The sequence below is a fragment of the Cryptomeria japonica genome, chromosome 5 (genome assembly GCF_030272615.1).
Source record: "Cryptomeria japonica chromosome 5, Sugi_1.0, whole genome shotgun sequence".
Classification (NCBI taxonomy): domain Eukaryota; kingdom Viridiplantae; phylum Streptophyta; class Pinopsida; order Cupressales; family Cupressaceae; genus Cryptomeria; species Cryptomeria japonica.
In genome coordinates, this window is record NC_081409.1 from 828,983,911 (window position 1) to 829,003,408 (window position 19,498).

Here is a 19,498-nt window from a genome sequence, read left to right on the forward strand (position 1 = left end):
GTTTAAAGCAAATGGAAGACCCGCCTTGGTCGATGTGTAAAAAAACTCCTCCACCCATGGTAGCCACTTTGGTCGGTTAGATAATAGTCTCCCTCCATCCATGGTGGCCACTATCAAAGCATTAATGCAGGTCAAATGCTGTGGGAGGCAATAAGGTAAGATGTTAAGGTAGGCGTAGCTTAAGGAGATATTACTGACTACCACTACTCTCATTTACTATGTAAACAATGTGTAAAAAACTCCCATGACTTGGCATGCAACATCACTCCGCGGTAGTCAACAGATTCCATGCAGCAATCAAGCTCCAACTGAAATGGTTGGAAGCTTTCAACAATAAAACTCGAACTTTCCACAAAACAAGGATGGTATTTAATCCATATGACTATGTGCAGAATATAGTTACAACCACATGACAATAGAAATAATGAAACAATAAATAAGACCCAGAGGATAGTAGCAAACATAGCCAAGATTAGAATAAATAGATGTATGCAGACACACATTCTTTCATTCTTTCTGACATGAGATTAGAATAGCGATAATTTCTTGAAGGTAGGGTTAGAATAGTTTTATAGAAAGGAGGAATAGTTTGATAGAGAGGTAGAATAGTTTGATAGAAAGGAAGAATAGTTTGATAGAAAGGAAGAATTGTTTGAGATAGAGGAAGAATAGTTTAGTGTAGAGTAAGAATAGTTGGATAATATCGTGGAGATTGAGCAACAGAGAGATAGTTGGATAGAGATAAGAATAGTTGGAGAGAAAGAGAGACTTGCGATGAAGGCGTGGAATCATTTGACAAAGAACAATAAGGTCAAAAGCTTACAATGCACTCTAAGTTTCCAAGAGGTTGTGTACCATCTTGAAAGAAAGAAGGCAAATGTGAAGAGGGAAGCAAATCCATCACCTCAAGCCAGTAACAAGAGCATAAGGAGGTAGGATATACCTTAATTCTTTGGTCATTATGCAACGATAGTAAGTGAGTCATCAAGTCATATAATGTTTATTAGAATGAAGTTTGATTGAGTCAAGCCATGATTAGAACAAAATTGTTTGAACTCGCTTTTGAATAGTCTTATAGAGAAATGTATTATGAGGTATATATGATAAAATAAATAAGAACATGCATGGAAGATGTTAAAGAGTAGTAGGAATTGCATTATAGGTTGCTTTTCATATTCTCTAAAGGATGATCTAGTTTTAGACCTATGCAATATACTAATGGAAGAGATAGAATCGTGAGAGGAATCATTGTTAATTGTTCAAAAATTACGTTCATGTAAATATAGATACAATAGTGAAATATTTTCTTAAGTTTGTTGATACACTTAGTAAAACTCTCATGGATCACCCAATCCTCTAGAAATAAAGGAAGAGGATAGAGAGAGAAACTTTGAGATTGAACCATGAAGAAGATGAAATAATAGGATAACGACTTATTAAATAATGCAGTTATTTTGATATCACAAGTAAAGACTTACACTTTGAATTTTGCATGAAAAGTAAAGATGGTTATCGAGTGTCTCATTTAGAAAGCCTTATAAATAGGCGTTTATGAACTTATATCATATCAGTTTGTCGTTATGGTAAATTAGTAAAGTCGGTGTGATAAGTTTTAAATCATGAAAAGTCACATATTAGTATTAAACTAAATATGATGTTTTGAGAAAAGTGGTAAATGAATCACGACACTTGGAAAGATAGAGAGACAGTTTAGACGACATAAACTTACAATTCTAAACCATAAGAACGGAATGCATGTTAATGATTATGCTATTTAAATGTTTTAATAATTGAATAAAAGAATGTGTACTCATTTTATTCAATTTATATGTAAGGTACATACATGTGTTACACCTTCCTAATATTTTTAATCTTATCTTTAAATTGCTTGAAAGATAGAAGGGAAAGATTGTCTTCTTTTAGATGTATATTGGATTATCCATAAAAGATTGTTTCCTGTTAGATAGGATTGGTTGTAATAAAAGATTTATTCTATCAATTTCTATTCAAACGAAAGATTTTCTTCTTAGCTTAGTTATTTTATCTTACAAGAAATAGGAAGCTAGAATTAAAAGGTGAAAGATTATCTTCTGTTTGAATTTATGTGAACAAAGCTAGATAGACTTGTGTTTGTGGAAAGTTACCTTCCAGGACAGGTGCCGAATGTGGAGTATAGAGAGTATAGTTGCTTTTCCAACTATCTATTTTTGCTGTGCATGACATTATACTTGGCCAAGTAATCAAATTGAATTAACCATTGAAATAATGGAATTCTTTTGTTTTATCCTCTCTACCGTATCCTAGATTGATAATGATTGCTTGTTTCTTAAAAGAGTTAGAAAAATGAAAATGCTTGTATCATCTAGGCATGCACCAGATTCAATCTTGCCTTTCAAATTTCTTTTGCTAAGCAATTCATGCAGGGTCAGGTATTCTTGATTGACCAAGAATTTCGAGGAAGCATAAGCTTCAAGGTTGGGCGGAAAAAGCGCCTGAATCTTGTTCTTGTCTTCATGCTAAAAATTGCATTAGAAATAGCTTGGGTTGTAGATTAACAAACGCATCTCACCCTTTACTTATATTATTTTGTTATCGAACTTATGGCAACTTGAAATGCGTAAGTATTGTATGATTGAAATACTACTTATATCGATTTCTTGAATAAAGAATATTTATCTTTTATAGAAATTTCATGTTTATTATGATCTAAATCGAATGAACAAATGAAGCTATGGATGGAAAAATGGAATGAAATAGATTTATTAACTGATTTATGAGTTTATTTAAGAATAAAGTGTATTTCAGCTATTTTTGAAAGTTAGCTCGATTTACGTCTTTACATTTTGGTATCAGAGCGCGGTTTATAACTCTAGGGCCTATGAGTCCACTTCATGAATGAAGTGATGTGCTTGACAAACTTGCTATTGGATATCTAATGCATGATACTTGCAAATAAAGGAGCACAAAGTCGTTGCAAGGTGAATTAATGACAACAACCTATGAGAAGGAGGATGGTTGATTAAGGAAGAAATATTTCCCTCCTTCTATGAAATGAATTTAGGATATTCAAGAAGAGAATTATAAGGTCAAGAAAGGCAGTTGTTTACTTCTAGGATGAAAGAAGGAATCAACTTCTAAAACCAAGAGAAAAGAAATAGCTTAGCAAGCTGAGTAGGGTAACAGAAATCTCACCTACCATTCCTTTGGGAGACAAGAATAGTTGGAAGGAAGTTTATATTTTTTTATGTTAAAATGAAAATGTGAGGTTAAGAGAACCAAATCAATAAAAAATATAAGCCAAGCCAACACATCTAAACACATCTAAGATAATAAAAAAATTGGAAAAAAATATTAAATCAAATAGTAGCAAAAAAAAAAAAAATAATTAATTAAAAATAAAATTTAAATACAATGAATATTAATTAATTAAAATTCATTTATAAACTAAATATCAAGATAGACAATGAAATTGGATATCAAAACTTGTCTAAAATAGAGGTTTTATGAATTATTGGTTGCTTAATTTCACTACATATAGTTAATATATTGATGTTCACAAAGTCGTAATTTTTTATTGAACCTTCATTCCTCACAACTTTGGTTATTACTTATTTTATTATATTTCAACATTATTAGAAAAAGACCATAATTAAGGTTTTTATATGGTTATTACTCTTAATCTAATTATTTTTTCATTGAATCAATAAACACATAATAATTAATCATTGTCAGACAGTGATTAAAATAATTCTAATAACATTTAATTATTATTTATAATTTCATAAAAAACATAAATAATTGAAATAAATTTCAAACTTAAATGCAAATTCAAAATTAAAATTAAAAGTCAAAACATATCAAAATTTAAATGTTAAAAAAATAAAAATAATTTGTAAAATTAATATTTTTTTTTAATCAGTAATAGTGATTTTTATTAATTACTCGAGATTTTATTTTGGCCCGAACCAAGTGGTTCTACAATTAGGGAGCCACCTCCCCAGATCCATCTCCCCCTTCCAGCGGGGGGTCATTACAACTATTCCCATCCTTACCCTGCTTACCCTTTTTACGCTTCACCTCTATCCATCCATGTGATTTGGCATCCTCCAACAATTTCAGATTTTGAAAATCCATACCAACCAACCCCTTTCTATCCTAGCAATGGTTCTCAGATTGATTCCCCTCAACCATGCCTGCAAATAAAACCCTTTGAGAGCTAGGACCTTCCTCCAACATATGTACACCTCCAATAGCATCCTGAAAGGAGCTGCAACCCTTAGGACAAACTCCCTCGCCAACCAAACCACCATCTAGCCCTTGCCCTTCATTTGAAAGTTCATTGATCAAACCCCCAACATCCTGGTGAGATTTCAGATTCCCAGCCATCTTCTCCACCATGCAAGATTGGGGGGTAACATCCTTCCACCATGAAGCTAGACTATTTACCCTACGCTTAGCATGAGATTCAACATTATGACTAGTCTTAAAACATCTCCTACACCTAAAAGGAATCCCTTCATAATCCACCGACTGGAGCCAAACTCCCTTTGACATAGAAATAGAGATCTCCAAAGGGAGACCCACAGACGTATCCATCTCCACCAAGACATGAGCAAAATTTGTATGTAGTAAATTGAGAGAGCCATCATCAGTCAATAAAAAATTACCAAGGGAGTTCCCAATAGTTTCAAAGCATGAGTCAAACCAGTATTGTAACGGAAGGTTTGGAAGTCTAATCCACATAGGAGCACGATCAAAAGATTCTGACTCAGGGTTGAAAGTCGGATGCCATGGTTTAAGCTCCAAAAGATTACTTTCCTCCCAGCACCATTGGCTACCACCAAGGATTTTATTTATATCCTCTACAGTCTGAGACACCACAACAAAAAACCCTCGAGCATGAGGGTAAATATGCACACTATCATTCACAATGGGCTCCCAATGATCAGAGATCCATTTATGTATAGCACCAAGACTAGGCCAAAAACCCCTAAAATGCCCAATAAGCCCTAATGTCAAAAAAACAAGCTCATTATGATCAACCTCTTTCTCCACCGCCTCTAACAAAGAAATGAAAGTCGGCATGGTCGAGGCAGTAGCATTCGAAGTCAATGGGCCCCAAATATCTCTTTCATTGGGCGACCTCCACCTACTTGGTAGCGATCCTACCCTCTATTCAGGCATTGCACGGGGCCGAGTATGGGGCGGAAGGATGGTAGACACACAGTCGTCATAGACATTTGAAGCAAGTTCCCTAAAACCCCGTTGCTCATTTGGGGACCCAAGTCTGCCCTGGCTTCTCTCTATGCCATCTCCGCACTTCACCACCGATGCCCAACTGGTATTTCCCCAATCGGAAGGGAAACCACCGCGCACCATAGGAACCCTAACCCAAGGAGCAACCAAGAATGACATCGCAGTATGTAAAATTAATATTTTAAATTAAAAATAATTTATTAAATTAATATTATAAATTGTACAACTTGAGTTGGCCTAGTGGTGGAGAACTTGTGATCCTGAAATAAAGGTCACAAGTTCAAATCCCATTAAGGGGGTAGGGTTTGTACACCTTATTAGCTTTGGCCCATTACCTAACAAAAAAAATATATGTATATGTGATAAATTAAAAATAATTTGTAAAATTAAAATTAAAAATTATTTTATTAAGTTAATAGATAATAAAGTAAAATATATAAAAATAAAATTTAAATAAAAAATTATTAAATATATCAAATTAAAATATTTAAAAAATTAAACAATAATTATAAATAATAAATTTATTAAATTGATAAATAATTAAATTAAAAATATAAATAGTTTTCAAAATTAATAATAAATTAAAAAATATTATTAAATTATTAAATCAAATTGTATATAAAAAATCAAATAAATATTATAATTAGAAAATTAAAACACTATTCAACTTTTAAATATTTTGTAAATCTTATATATTATTAATTTACTAATGTAAAAAGTTAAAAAACTATTCAACATATAAATATTCTTACATAATTAATTTATTTTAACTTAATGTAAAAGTTTGAATCACTTTATTTACCTTTGCACCGTTGCATCCTACTCGAGTAGGGTAGCTAACATATATTAATGTAAAAGTTTGAATCACTTTATTTACCTTTGCACCGTTGCATCCTACTCTAGTAGGGTAGCTAACATATATATTAATGACATGTTGCCATTTTATCTCATAGTCTCTTAACCTTGATTTCACCACCTCAACTTCATCATTACCTTGGTAAAACTGAAACAAGTGGTGACACAATATAATCAAAGTAAATTCATAATCAAAACATAAATAAAATAAACAATATTAATTTTATATATAATTATAATATTTATAAAATATATAATAATATAAATCCCATAATAATATTTTTCCAGACAAACTTCATTTCTTCTTATTTCCTTTAATATAACATTTATTTACTAGTTGAAAATAGGAAAATATTAATTTTAACTAATGAAAATTAAATTTGTCAATGCTAAATAGATAAATTTTAACATTTAAATTAATGATGAGGGGAACAAAAAAGTCAGGGCTAAAAATATTCACGTTAAAAAAAGTTAGAGGGTAATTTAATGGAGTGATGAATGCATTAAAGCTCTCCTTAATTTGTGGCGAGGACATTAATTTTTGTGTTCCGCGTCAGCTGGCTTGCTTTGCTCATTGCCTTAATCTCTCTATACCGTGTGAGTCATTTCACAGGAATTAAAAAAAAAATTGAGCATATTTTTATGTTTGCCACCTAATGCATATGACAATCAATTCATTAATGTGCGAATTTGAGCAGTTTTTTAATATTCTCCACCTAATGCGTACGACAATCAATTCATTAATGTGCGAATTTCCATACTACTTTTTTATATTATTTTATAAAAAGAAAAATCATTCAATACTGCTTTCTTTGTATAAGTAGCAATTCTTCTCGTAATTTCAATGACATATCATTTATTAAATGTACAAAAATGAGTATTTTTTGTTTTGAAAATTGAATTTTCTACCTACTATTTTCAATATGGTCCAATAAGAGTAATGAAAAATGATACTTTTGTAATTACATAAAATATAAAATAATTATAAACTATAGACTTGTTTAAAATTCTTAAATCTGATTGGTTAACTCCTAAAGTCACTTGTATTGCAAAACTGGTATTAGATGTTTAGTTAAAGATGGTTTAGAGGGTGTCTAACCGGTATATGTAGAAAACCAGTATATGTAGGAATGGCTTGACACCATCCTGCAGATTCAGTGGAAACCATCAAAAGAAGCAAATGAAGGACAATCGGTTTATGTGTTAAATGTGGTTAACTCTTAACCAGTATCGGTGTTCTAACCGCTATTCATTGATTGTGTGATGAGTTATCACTGATCGTGATGAGTTATCCCTAATCAACAGATTTGGGGGCAATCTGTGATGAGTTATGTTAGATTGTCTAGATACACTTCATCTAGGAAATTGTGATATGATTCCTAAGCCACCATGAAATCTAATGTCTATATAATGACATTATGATGAACTTTTTTATGATGCAAGATAAGTTTAAAGCTATGAGATTTCCACAATCCATTTTGCATTTCTAGTGTTTTTTTTTTTTTTTTTTCTGGATTCGATGGAAAAATATACACACAATCGAATCCAGAAAAAAAACAAAAAAAACAAAAAAAAAAACACTAGAAATGCAAGATAAGTTGTTGGAGGCGTTACAGAATATGTCAGTGATGTAATTGGTGATTTAGTTTTGAGTGAGCTGAAGAGGATCTATTCACACAAGTTGTTCTACTTCTAGATCACACCACCTATTGTTTTCTAATCACTACAACAATCAAATCCCCTAACTGGGTAAGCTCTAACAAGCTTCAATGTAGAAATCCTTTAACAAGATGATCCATTAGTTTGGATTCTGAAATCCTCTACCGAGGTTACTCCTAACAGTGTACTACCTTTAATAGTGTATAACTCCTAACAGGATTTGCTCCTAGCAGAGCATTTTTATAGACCTTAACCGGTTAGTTATCTATTACTGAAGATAGTTAACTTGTGAGTCCCATCTCACCATGGTTTTTCCTAGTTGGGTTTTCCACGTATAAACACTTATGTTATGGTGGATGTTTTACTTGTTGTGGATTCTTTAATATCATTTTGGATTGCATGCATAGTGTTTAGTAAATTTGTTAAGTATCTCTACCGATCAGTGTGTTTAAAGTGGTATTGTTTTTGTTGTCACTGATTCACCCCCCCCCCCCCCCCCCCCTCTTAGTGCTTTATAAGTCTATCAATTGGTATCAGAGCCAAAATTACTTAAGGCTTAATCACTTGGAAGGAAACCCTAAAGCTACCATGGGGGATATGCGCTACTTAGAGATGGCTTGAGTGCTTGATGCTACCAAGGAAGAGCTTGAAACCCTAAGGGTCAGACTTAAAACTTCACAAGTCAAAAGGAGAGAGATGACTGAACAACTATTGGAGATATCTGATAATAGTTCTTTGGATGAAGCTAACATTGATGCATTGGCTGAAGAAGTTGAAAAACTAAACAGTGAAAAGCTAAATCTCAGAAGAGAGTTAGAAGCCATAACTATCTGCATGAGCCAAGAGCTCAAAGCAAGGAGGGCAGATGAAGAGCTAATCAAAGAAAGCGATCATGAGATTTCTAAGATCAAACAAGAGAATGCAACTTTGCATGAGCATTGGTATGAAGAAAAAGAAGAAAAGGAGGCTTTGCAGCTAGATCTTGAAATGGAAACATCTCTAAGAGAGACTCTTACAAAACACAATGAAGATCTTACTAGAGAGCTCACTTAGGCTAATGGAAAGCTGGAAAAGTTCAATAAGAGTTCTTGTATGTTGGATGAGCAAATCCAATCTCAGAGGGTGAAAGGTGACACATATGGACTAGGCTTTAATACATCTAAGAAAGGAGAGTCTTCTGATACAAAGAGCAACATTCTCAAGGACAAAACTTCTCCTAAGGCTAACAAGCCTACTGGTAAGAATGTTTTTAAACCTTTTTGCTTTGTCTGTCTTAAACCTGGACATACTGCAAATGTGTGTAGAAATAGACCCAATGAGAATACAGGTTATAATAGGTATGTATCTAGGAGATTTGAAGGTCATTGTTTTACATGCAACATGTATGGGCATAGATCAGTTGAATGTAGATATGGAGAAAATAATCCAGCACCTCACATGAATCCAAGACCTAATGGTGGCAGAAAGAGAACCTATGACAACCATTGAGATCACTGAAACCTTACTAGAAACATGGGAAAATGATTTTTCTTAGATGAAGATCACTTTTAGTGACATTTTCTTGAAAATTGTAGTGCACACTCCTTGATAAAGACTCTTACATTTTTGTATATGTAAACTTTTCATGCAAATTTTTCTATATATATATGTCTTTTACTTTTCAATTTGGCATTGTTGTCAAAGGGGGAGTAGAAATATGTCTGTACAATTTTTTTTGTAAGCACATTTAGTTGTACCATTGTGAAATTTTCTAAGTGTTGCCATCATTGCCAAAGGGGGAGATTGTTGGCTTGATGATGATTGTAATGGACGACTTCATGTGTTGTCATTGATGGAACATGTATACACACACATATGTTCACATTGTCATAGTCATCTTAGTTAACACAAACATATATTACTCCTAAAGTCACTTGTATTACAAAACAGGTATTATATGTTTAGTTAAAGATGGTTTAGAGGGTGTCGAATCAATATATGTAGACAACCGGTATATGCAGGAATGGCTTGACACCAGCTTGGAGATTCAACGGAAACCATCAAAAGAAGAAAATGAAGGACAATCAGTTTATGAGTTTAATGTGTTTAACTCTTAACCAGTATCGGTGTTCTGACCGGTATTCATTGATTGTGTGATGAGTTATCACTAGTCGTGATGAGTTATCCCTAACCGATAGATTTGGTGGCAATTTGTGATGAGTTATGTTAGATTGTCCAGATACATTGCACCTAGGAAATTGTGATATTATTCCTAACCCGACATGAAATCTAATGTCTATATAATGACATTATGATCAACTTTTTTATGATGCAAGATAAGTTGTTGGAGGTGTTACATAATATGTTGGTGATACAGTTGGTGATGCAATTTTGAGTGAGCAGAAGAAGATCTATTCAAGCAAGTTGTGCTACTTCTAGATCACACCACATGTTATTTTCTAACCACTACAACAGTCAAATCCCCTAACAGGGTAATCTCTAACAAGCTTCAATGTACAAATCCTTTAACAAGGTGATCCATTAGTTTGGATTTTGAAATCCTCTACCAAGGTTACTCCTAATAGGGTACTACCTTTAATAGGGTATATCTCCTAACAAAGATTTGGGATCTTTAATAGGATTCACTCCTAGCAAAGCATTTTTGTAGGCCTTAACGAGTCAGGTATCTATTACCGCAGATAGTTAACTTGTGAGTACCATCTCACCATGGTTTTTCCTAGTTGGGTTTTCCACGTATAAACACTTGTGTTATGGTGGATGTTTTACTTGGTGTGGATGCTTTAATATCATTTTGGGTTGCATGCATAGTGCTTAGTAAACTTGTTAAGTATCACCACCGGTCAGTGTTTAAAGTGGTATTGTTTTTGTTGTCACTGATTCACCCCCCCTCTCTGTGCTTTATAAGTCTATCATAGTTGTCCACAGGACAAGTCCATGGATAATAACAATAGCCGTGCATTGTTATTTACAAATATAATATGTCTATTGAGATAATAGAGGACTCATATTTGTGAAAGTTTTGTGATGGTGGTGTTCACATTGGGGAGGGGGACGACTCATAGTTGTTGGGACTAATTTTGTTAGTATATAATGGTTCCATAGAATGTCAAATTTCTATAACCTATCTACAATTAAGGTTCAGAGGTGTGACTTATCATACAACTTGCCAAATTAATACATCTTGTGAGAAGTTTCCAAAAAGTGACTTCTTAAAGATTTAACCAAAGGTTCATCATGGTATCTCTAGTAGAGGAGAGGGACCTATAATGGAGTGGGGTTCTAGTACATTTTATAGTAGGCGAACAAAATGGGCCCCATAGTGGTGCATTAAAGTGTCATGTCAATACTTATCCCCAAAAAGATTCCTATAAATTTTTAAAAGCAACTAATTTTGTAATGCCACCTTTGAACACCAATAAACATGACTCAATGTATAACTATTGGTCTTACTTTTGGGGACCATTTTGGACACCTTAAGAAAAAGGCATGCTGTGTGACATCATATGCTACCATGTAGAATTGAAAACACATTTTTAAAGTAGGGGAATCGACAAGTAAATTACTCCACAAAATTGACAGATTTGAAATATATGCATAATATTTTGAAAAGTGTAAAGATAGCCTAACTTGTACTATAAATCTGTCTCCCCTAGTTGAACAAAAAAGTATCTTTTGTTGTTATAACAATATCATATTTTTAAAAAAATATTACTTATATGAAACGTAAATAATCTCAATACCTTTTGGTAACCATAATTTTTGGTTCATCTCTAATTTTATATCAAACACAAATAGATCAATAGTTGAACACAAAAAAAATTATTTGTTGTTATAAAAATAATGCATTATTTTATAAAATGCAACTCGTATTCAATTTTAAACTTTGAGAAAACTTTCTGATAATCCTTCACATTTCATGAGAAAATAGAAGGTATTTATTGAGGGCACCTTTTATATTGTGATAAGACGAACTATTAATATGAAATACTAAAATACATATACATTGTTACCCAAATAGTTATACACATAAGAATAAAAGTTTTCCACTATTACAATAATATTACCTTGTTTAAATGGACACCTTATTTTATGAATAACACACTTATACTATATATTTATGATATAAATTACATGAAATAAAAAGAATATTTATATGACTTGTTAATGAGTGCAATTATGCTTTTCTACAAACATTGTTAGATTCTCGTGTGTTCAAGTATGAGTCCATCTTGACCAACATTTCAATTTTTTAATTGACATGTAAACTAATTATTGATAATATATAGTATAAATATGTTGCCAAAAAAAATATTATACCCATGACTACTATACTAACTCTTCAACCCCACCCAACTATTGGCCCATTGCATAATGATTTTCCCATTGTAAACCAACTATTATTTATAGTCAATTCTAGATAAAATCTTGTGACTATATGACCTCCATTGTCACCCAACTATTATTTGTAATCAATATGATCTTTATTCTAATGATTGTATATAATTTAATATGATCATATTTTATTTTTAATATTTATTGTTAATTCTTATATATTCAAAGCATTAAATTGTTCATTCTTTTCTTTATTTATTTTACATTATCATGTTTTAAATGCACTCTTTTTTTAATTGAACTTACATTTTTATATATAAGAGACATAATTTATATAGCATACTTATTTATTGTAAAACATATCATATTTATTCTGAGAGAATTAGGCTTCCCCCCTATACTCATATTGGATATTTGATTATCTAAATCTATATCACTTATGATCAAATTTTTTGTATTTAATGATTTTTCCCACTATTAGACCTTTGTGTCATTTATCTTCTCTTTATCATACTTACTTTGTTGGACTTCATGCCATTGATCCTATTCATCATACACGAGTCCTACCCTATATTCTCTTGCAATTATGGATGGCACAATAGATATTGTAATTTTTCATATCTTGTTCTTTCTTATCCTAGTGATAAATCTTATGTTTGCTCAAATTCATTGATGCCACATTAGGGACATTTATTGTGCTTCCATGATTATTTTTATCCGTTATGAGTTACATCACCATAATCATACCCACAATGGGATAATGATCTTATCTATGAATTTATCTCTAATCTACTATTGCACTTCTCATAGTGTGTATTGTTCTAGTTATGATACTTATGCTTTCATTCCTCATTGATTTATTAACTTTCATGCTTATTATTGATCATTTTATCACATAGTTTTAATAACAATTATGTTATGGCTATTTATTATCAGTTTACTCTTATATACTCATGTTTAACATTGATTGATTTGATAATATCTTCCTTCAATGAATTACACCATATGAGAGCAGTCAATCAAAGGGGGAGCATACATCAGCAATAATGTCTCATGTTTTACATTTAATTTATCTTGTGAGTTACAAGATACTAAAAAATATATCCTTGTTTTATTAAATTTATAGGATAACATATGCAAAATAAATTAAAAATATGAAAGGATAGTCTTCATCTTTCTATGAATTATGGGTTCATCTCTTTATTGTGTTTACATTATGCATGTTTGAGAATGAGTATACTAAGAGATGCATAAATCTTACTTAAAGATTTACGTGGACCTTAAAGTGAGGTAAAAAAATGATGATGATGTATTTTTCATTAATTTTTGTGCCTAATTTGAGGGGATACATTACTACATTTTTAGCTATAAATGATGCATTTTTATGCATAGTTGAACCCACATACCCAACTTTCTACCACCTAGCCTTATGTGTATTTATGCATACAAAATCTAATTTAATTTGTTTATTTGTTTGATTATGATCATTAATTCAATCCTTATCCATAATCCAATAGTATTGAACAGATACCTTTAAACTATTTGTATGACCACATTCGTGCCTAAAAATGCAACTTTGTCCTCATGATCATGGTTTTTATTCAATTATATGCAAAAGTAAAAATCAAACATTTAGGTGATGAGTACCATCATACACTTTGGTTTGACTATTTTGAATCACTTTTGATTAGATTTAACCAAGAGAGGCCCAAGCCATTACATATTTGCTACATAGACAAAAAAGTGAGAAACACCATGGGACTCACGAGGAGTGAGAGCTTAAAGCGCAAGTGCTAGCTACCAAAAAGAAACATAATCTAGTGGGCACCCAAAACTAGACACCACAAAACCTAGAGACACATCAAAGTAATGAAAAATAGAACAAATAACACACACACTCACCCCCACCAAAGGCATGAACCGATGGCCTACCTAGTGGGGGGCTTCTTGATCTTCTAGTCCTAACTCATAGCCTTCACCTTATCAAAGAAGGAGAGTCAGTTGTTAGATCCTTTGCTAGAAAAAATAGTAAGTGATTTCGAAGTTGCTTTCACCCTAGACACTAATGCCTCTAAATGAGTAGTGGGGGAAGAATCCAAATGCCGCTTCTTCCTAGCCTGCCTCTTATCGATTGAGTTTATGATTTCATATTATATTTATATATAAAAAATAATTATATTTATGAAAATTTGAGTTGTCATAATTTTCAACATCACTTACATCATTTGATTATGTAAGACATAAAACTAACATCTACTCTTAAATAAAAGAATGAATTTAGCATATTTTATCATTGTTCATACTAACACATGTGAATTACCTGACAATCATTATAGAATTCATGTATATGATTATTAAGCTGAAAACCTTAAATGTGTGAAATAAAATACCATAATCAGTAAGTAGGCTCCAAGCAAGTAAGAAAAGAGTATGTTTCGGAGATAACCATAATCAGTAGGCTCCGACATCGTAACCTTGTGCAACTTTTAGGATGGTGCCATCAAAAGAAAGAGTTACTACTGGTCTACGAATACCTGCCAAACATGAGTCTGGATAAATATATTTTGGGGAAGTTAGAGGATGCTCTGGATTGGGATCGAAGGTATAGTATTGCTAGTGATATTGCTTCTGCTCTTGTTTACCTGCACGAAGATTGTGATCAGCGTGTTGTTCACAGAGACGTGAAGGGCAGCAACGTAATATTGGATTCCAATTTCAACGCCAAGCTGGGAGATTTTGGCTTGGCAAGAGTGGTAGAGCGTGATCAGGCGGCCTCCCATACGACCGTGGTGGCGGGTACGCTGGGGTATTTAGCTCCCGAGTGCTGCATAGCGGGGAAGACAAGTCCAGAAGCGGATGTGTACAGCTTTGGGGCGGTTTCATTGGAAATTGCGTGCGGAAGGCAACCCGTTGATCTTACACTTGGCGACCATAATTGCAGATTGGTAGAATGGGTTTGAGATCTGTATGGACAGGGAAAGCTTCTGGATGCGGCGGATAAAAAACTTAGTGGAAATTTCAACGAGAAGGAAATGGAGAGGCTGTTGATGATGGGGCTGCTGTGCTCTCATCCAGATCCCACATGGAGGCCCACAATGAGAGAGGTGACAAAGATTTTGAAATGGGAAGCTGAATTAGTATATGTTCCACTCGATTTGCGTGTTGCTGTGTACAATCAGCCTCTTTGTCTTGATGCGACGTCAGCTTGGCCGTCTTCGCCTGCAAAAAAATCCATTGTAAATGAAATGTTGTCGTCACTGAATGCGTCAGTTTGGTCGTCATCTATGGCCTCGTGCAGCTCGGGCAACATGTCCAGCTGTCTAGCCGCGTCTAGCACAGAACATAAGTAGCTATAAAATCTTTAGACTCAGAACAATAACGTTGTCTAAAGTTTTCTGGAATTGCCATATTTGGCTTGATGCATCGTCAGCCTCTTTAATGTTGGTCGCACTTATAGCTCCTCCGTTGCGAGTGAACTGTCCATGTCCTCACTGAATGCGTCTGAACTGTCCATGTCCTCACTGAATGCGTCTGGCGTATCATCAATCACAGCTTCAAGTGAGCTGGTCGAAATGTCCAGCCCTCTATTTTCTAACACGGGACTTGACTATCTTAAATTCTTTAAACTTGTTAGCGAAACATAACATTGTCTAAAGTAACTCTTTTGAAATTCGTAGAGTTTAAAATCAATCAAATACCACTAGAAATTTTTAAGATATAATTTGATGTTGAGCTGTCCACATATGCAGGATAGAGGAATCGATATTGGCTTTTAGTTAAGAGTTCTGTTCTTATGTGAAGTTGTATACGTATTTCTTATTTTTATGTGAATTAATTTTATATAATATGTTTTCTATACTGTATTTTGTTGTAATATTATTAATAATATAAATATTATTTCTAAAAAAACATTATGGTATAAAAATAGTGTTTCTTTTGCAAAAAATTTGTGGTGTTGGAAAAGCTTGTTTATGTTTTGTTTTTGTAGAATTCCATCTCAAATAGATCTCACTCACATTAAAGACTCTAAATATATTCAAGTTTTCCCTGTTTTTTATAGAAGTGAGCTTTTAGATTGCAATCGAAAATACTCTTCTAGAAATGTCATTATGTAAGATTATTTGTAATGAAATAGCATAGCCTGAAGATGGAAAAGAAAAGTCACTCAAAACTACCAAGCCTAATTAAGTAAGATGAATTATTAGTTAAGCTTTTAGCCTAGATCTAAATAGATGATTGATATTTAGATGGTCAATCAAATTATCAAAAAAATAGAGAAGGACTCTTAAGATTTTGATTTTGCTAATATATTTAACATAGAAGAATATTGTAGAATCAATATACTTATGTTATACCTTCCAATACTCTCGCTTTTGTTTATCAAAATGTTAATCCTTCAGTATCAAAACATACCATTAGTCAATCCCCTTCACCTTTTACCTATCATTATGGTCGAAAACCTATTGTTAGTTCCACCCCACCTTCATATTCCACTCTTTAACAAAACCAATTCACCGTATGCTTTTATCATAAAAGTTAACTATTACAAAATGTATCTTCATTACAACAATAATTAACCAACATAAACCAAATTCAATCTCTTTGAACCCTCATCATATTGCACTCATAGACTGTTATCTTATACTACTCTAAAATCTTTTATTCTTCAAAAGATTGGGACGCCATGTTTTGAGAAATATAATTAGAAAGGAGGCCCTACCACTCATGTATTAGCTTTTACCATGTTATGCAGTGACCTCATCCTTTAGGATGCCATTCTTGCAAAATTATTTCCTAATTCATTGAAATATATGGCCTTAGATTGGTTTCTCCTAATTACATAATAATTCAATCCATTCTTTCACACAACTTGTTAATCAATTTTTATAACATTTTCCAAAACAGCATTTTACTTTAGACAATGTTAATTAATTTGGTGTATTGTAAACAAGGAATGGAATAAAAAGTAAATGATTTTATAGGAAGATATTAAAAAATTATTTGTAAATTTCATTCTCTCTTTCAGATGGTGATGTGGGTTTTCATTGGGAATTGATGGCCATACATTCAAGATAAAATCTTATTCATCAAAAGTTCTTCATTTACACTATTTTTAATATGCTTTCGTGATTATCAATTATTGCCAAGTCAATACAAGGGATCCTCCTCTGTAGCTCTAGTTGGACAATTTGAAGTTGCTATTCAACCTTATCAATCATTTAGCAAAAAAATAGTTCTTTTTAATTAAAATCAGCTCTCTCTCTAATAATATCAAAACATAAGTTGTAGCTACAACATATTCCATTGTAGTACAGTTTTCATCCTTACCAATGAATTGACAATTTTTCCAACTTTCTAAATTCTTTTATTCCATCATGCTTCAATTACTAAACAATAACCTCATTAAACTTTCCTTCATCCATCTTGTAGAGACTTCCAAATCCTTGCCTCCTTGATTTGTTCTCGAAGGCATTTTATCAGTTCAATCACACTCCTTGATATGATACTATGCAATGTGTACATCTATGCCATGAAGTGATAAGACTTATTGACTCTAATATTATACATAAGTTTAGTATAAATGATAAAGGGACTAAATATATAGTGGGTCCCGTAGCCAAAACTTGCAAATTTTCATCAACCCACAACCTTCTCATTCAACAAATCTTGTGAAACCAAATTTCAATTCCAAATATCTTGATTCACAAAATAACTGATTTAAGAGCTTGGTTAGTATGACAGATTATCACCCTAGCTAGGATAAACCTAAATCTAATCTTAAACCTAGCAACTCTTTTACCAAAGGTGATAACTCAATTCATGCACCTAATGGACTACTATACATTTTAGGTCGAATTGATGACAAAACCACACATGGAGCACTCATTGATCTTGTATACTTGGTAAATGATGTTATAGTAAAGTTCCTTTATACATATAAATGGTCACAAGATAATTATGACAAATATTAATTCCTAGTTAAAGTTCATGATTATTTCACTTTTCCTACTATTGGTGCCATAGCCACCTTAATGGGAAAGTGAGACCCACAAGCTTGGTTGTTCACTTTATTATAATACATAACTCAAACCAATTTCATGTGGCGTTGGGTCATTGTTGGCTCACCTCCACAATATTGGTTTCTTGAAGAATACTTAATAAGTGTTTCAAATTTCCATTTAAAGGTCAAGTGTATATTATAGATCATAGTAGGTTCTAGAATTTTCTAAATGTGGAAACTTTTTATTTGACTATTTTTGGTTGCAACCACCTAAACCTATTTTCCCCCATGAGGATACATTGTTCTTTTCTTATCAAAAGTTTAGAGCTATGAAATTAATCAGATAGTCTCTAGGCAATTCCACGGGTCTAACTTATTCTACTAACAATAAGGATCCTTTGTCATCTATGGATGTGATAGTAACACCTCCTATCCAATGGGTAGAAAGTGAATCACATCTTGGACTAAGTATCATTCTCATTCCTTGAGATTCTAGTCTGTGCATTATAGTTCCACATCCACCATCCTATGTAGGACAACAAGCAAAGTGTCTAATAATATTTGGACCTCCTCATAATTTGAGAATTGTTCATCATCAGATGAAAAAATCAAGTTGTCTTTCAAATAAGAGATGCCTTTGGCGTAAATATGAAAAAGGTATGTAATTCATAAGCTAACCTATAATATAAAATTAAATAATAGACTTACTAAATATTTTTCTCGTAAAGTTATAATAATATCGATAGTGCTATGTATTTAACATATGTAATAAATATTTTATTAAAATTATAAATAAATTTAACATAAAGATGTTATATAACTTATGTTACAAATTTAATAATGAACACCCTCAATATTTTCAAACAAATATATTTAAAATATCTTATTACAATGGCAACATGGGAGATTGAAACCATCCATACATAAAATCCACTTTTTCCTCAAGGATAAGGATACAAAAAAATAAAAATTATAAAAAACATTATGATACGATAAAATAATATAATAATAATAATTTAGCCTTAATAGTTATTTTTCTTTCCTAAAAAATATAATGGAAACAAAATATAATAATCATATCATACTAATAATTCAATATCAATTACAATATCATAATTTTGTGTGTGTGTGTGTGTGTGCGCGTGCACACACGTGCATGTGTATACATACGCATACATATACACATACACTTACAAATAAGGTGTATGTAAATTTTTTTATTGTGATTAGTGATGCTATCACAACAAAAAGGCTTTTGACCTAGAGCTATGAAATGGGATCCTGATGATAACCATGTGGGAGTTGACATCAACAGCATTGTTTCCCAGACACACGTTTCGCCTAGAAGGGTCGGTATATACTCCAACCCTTCTAATGAAAATCTCAGCAATGGAA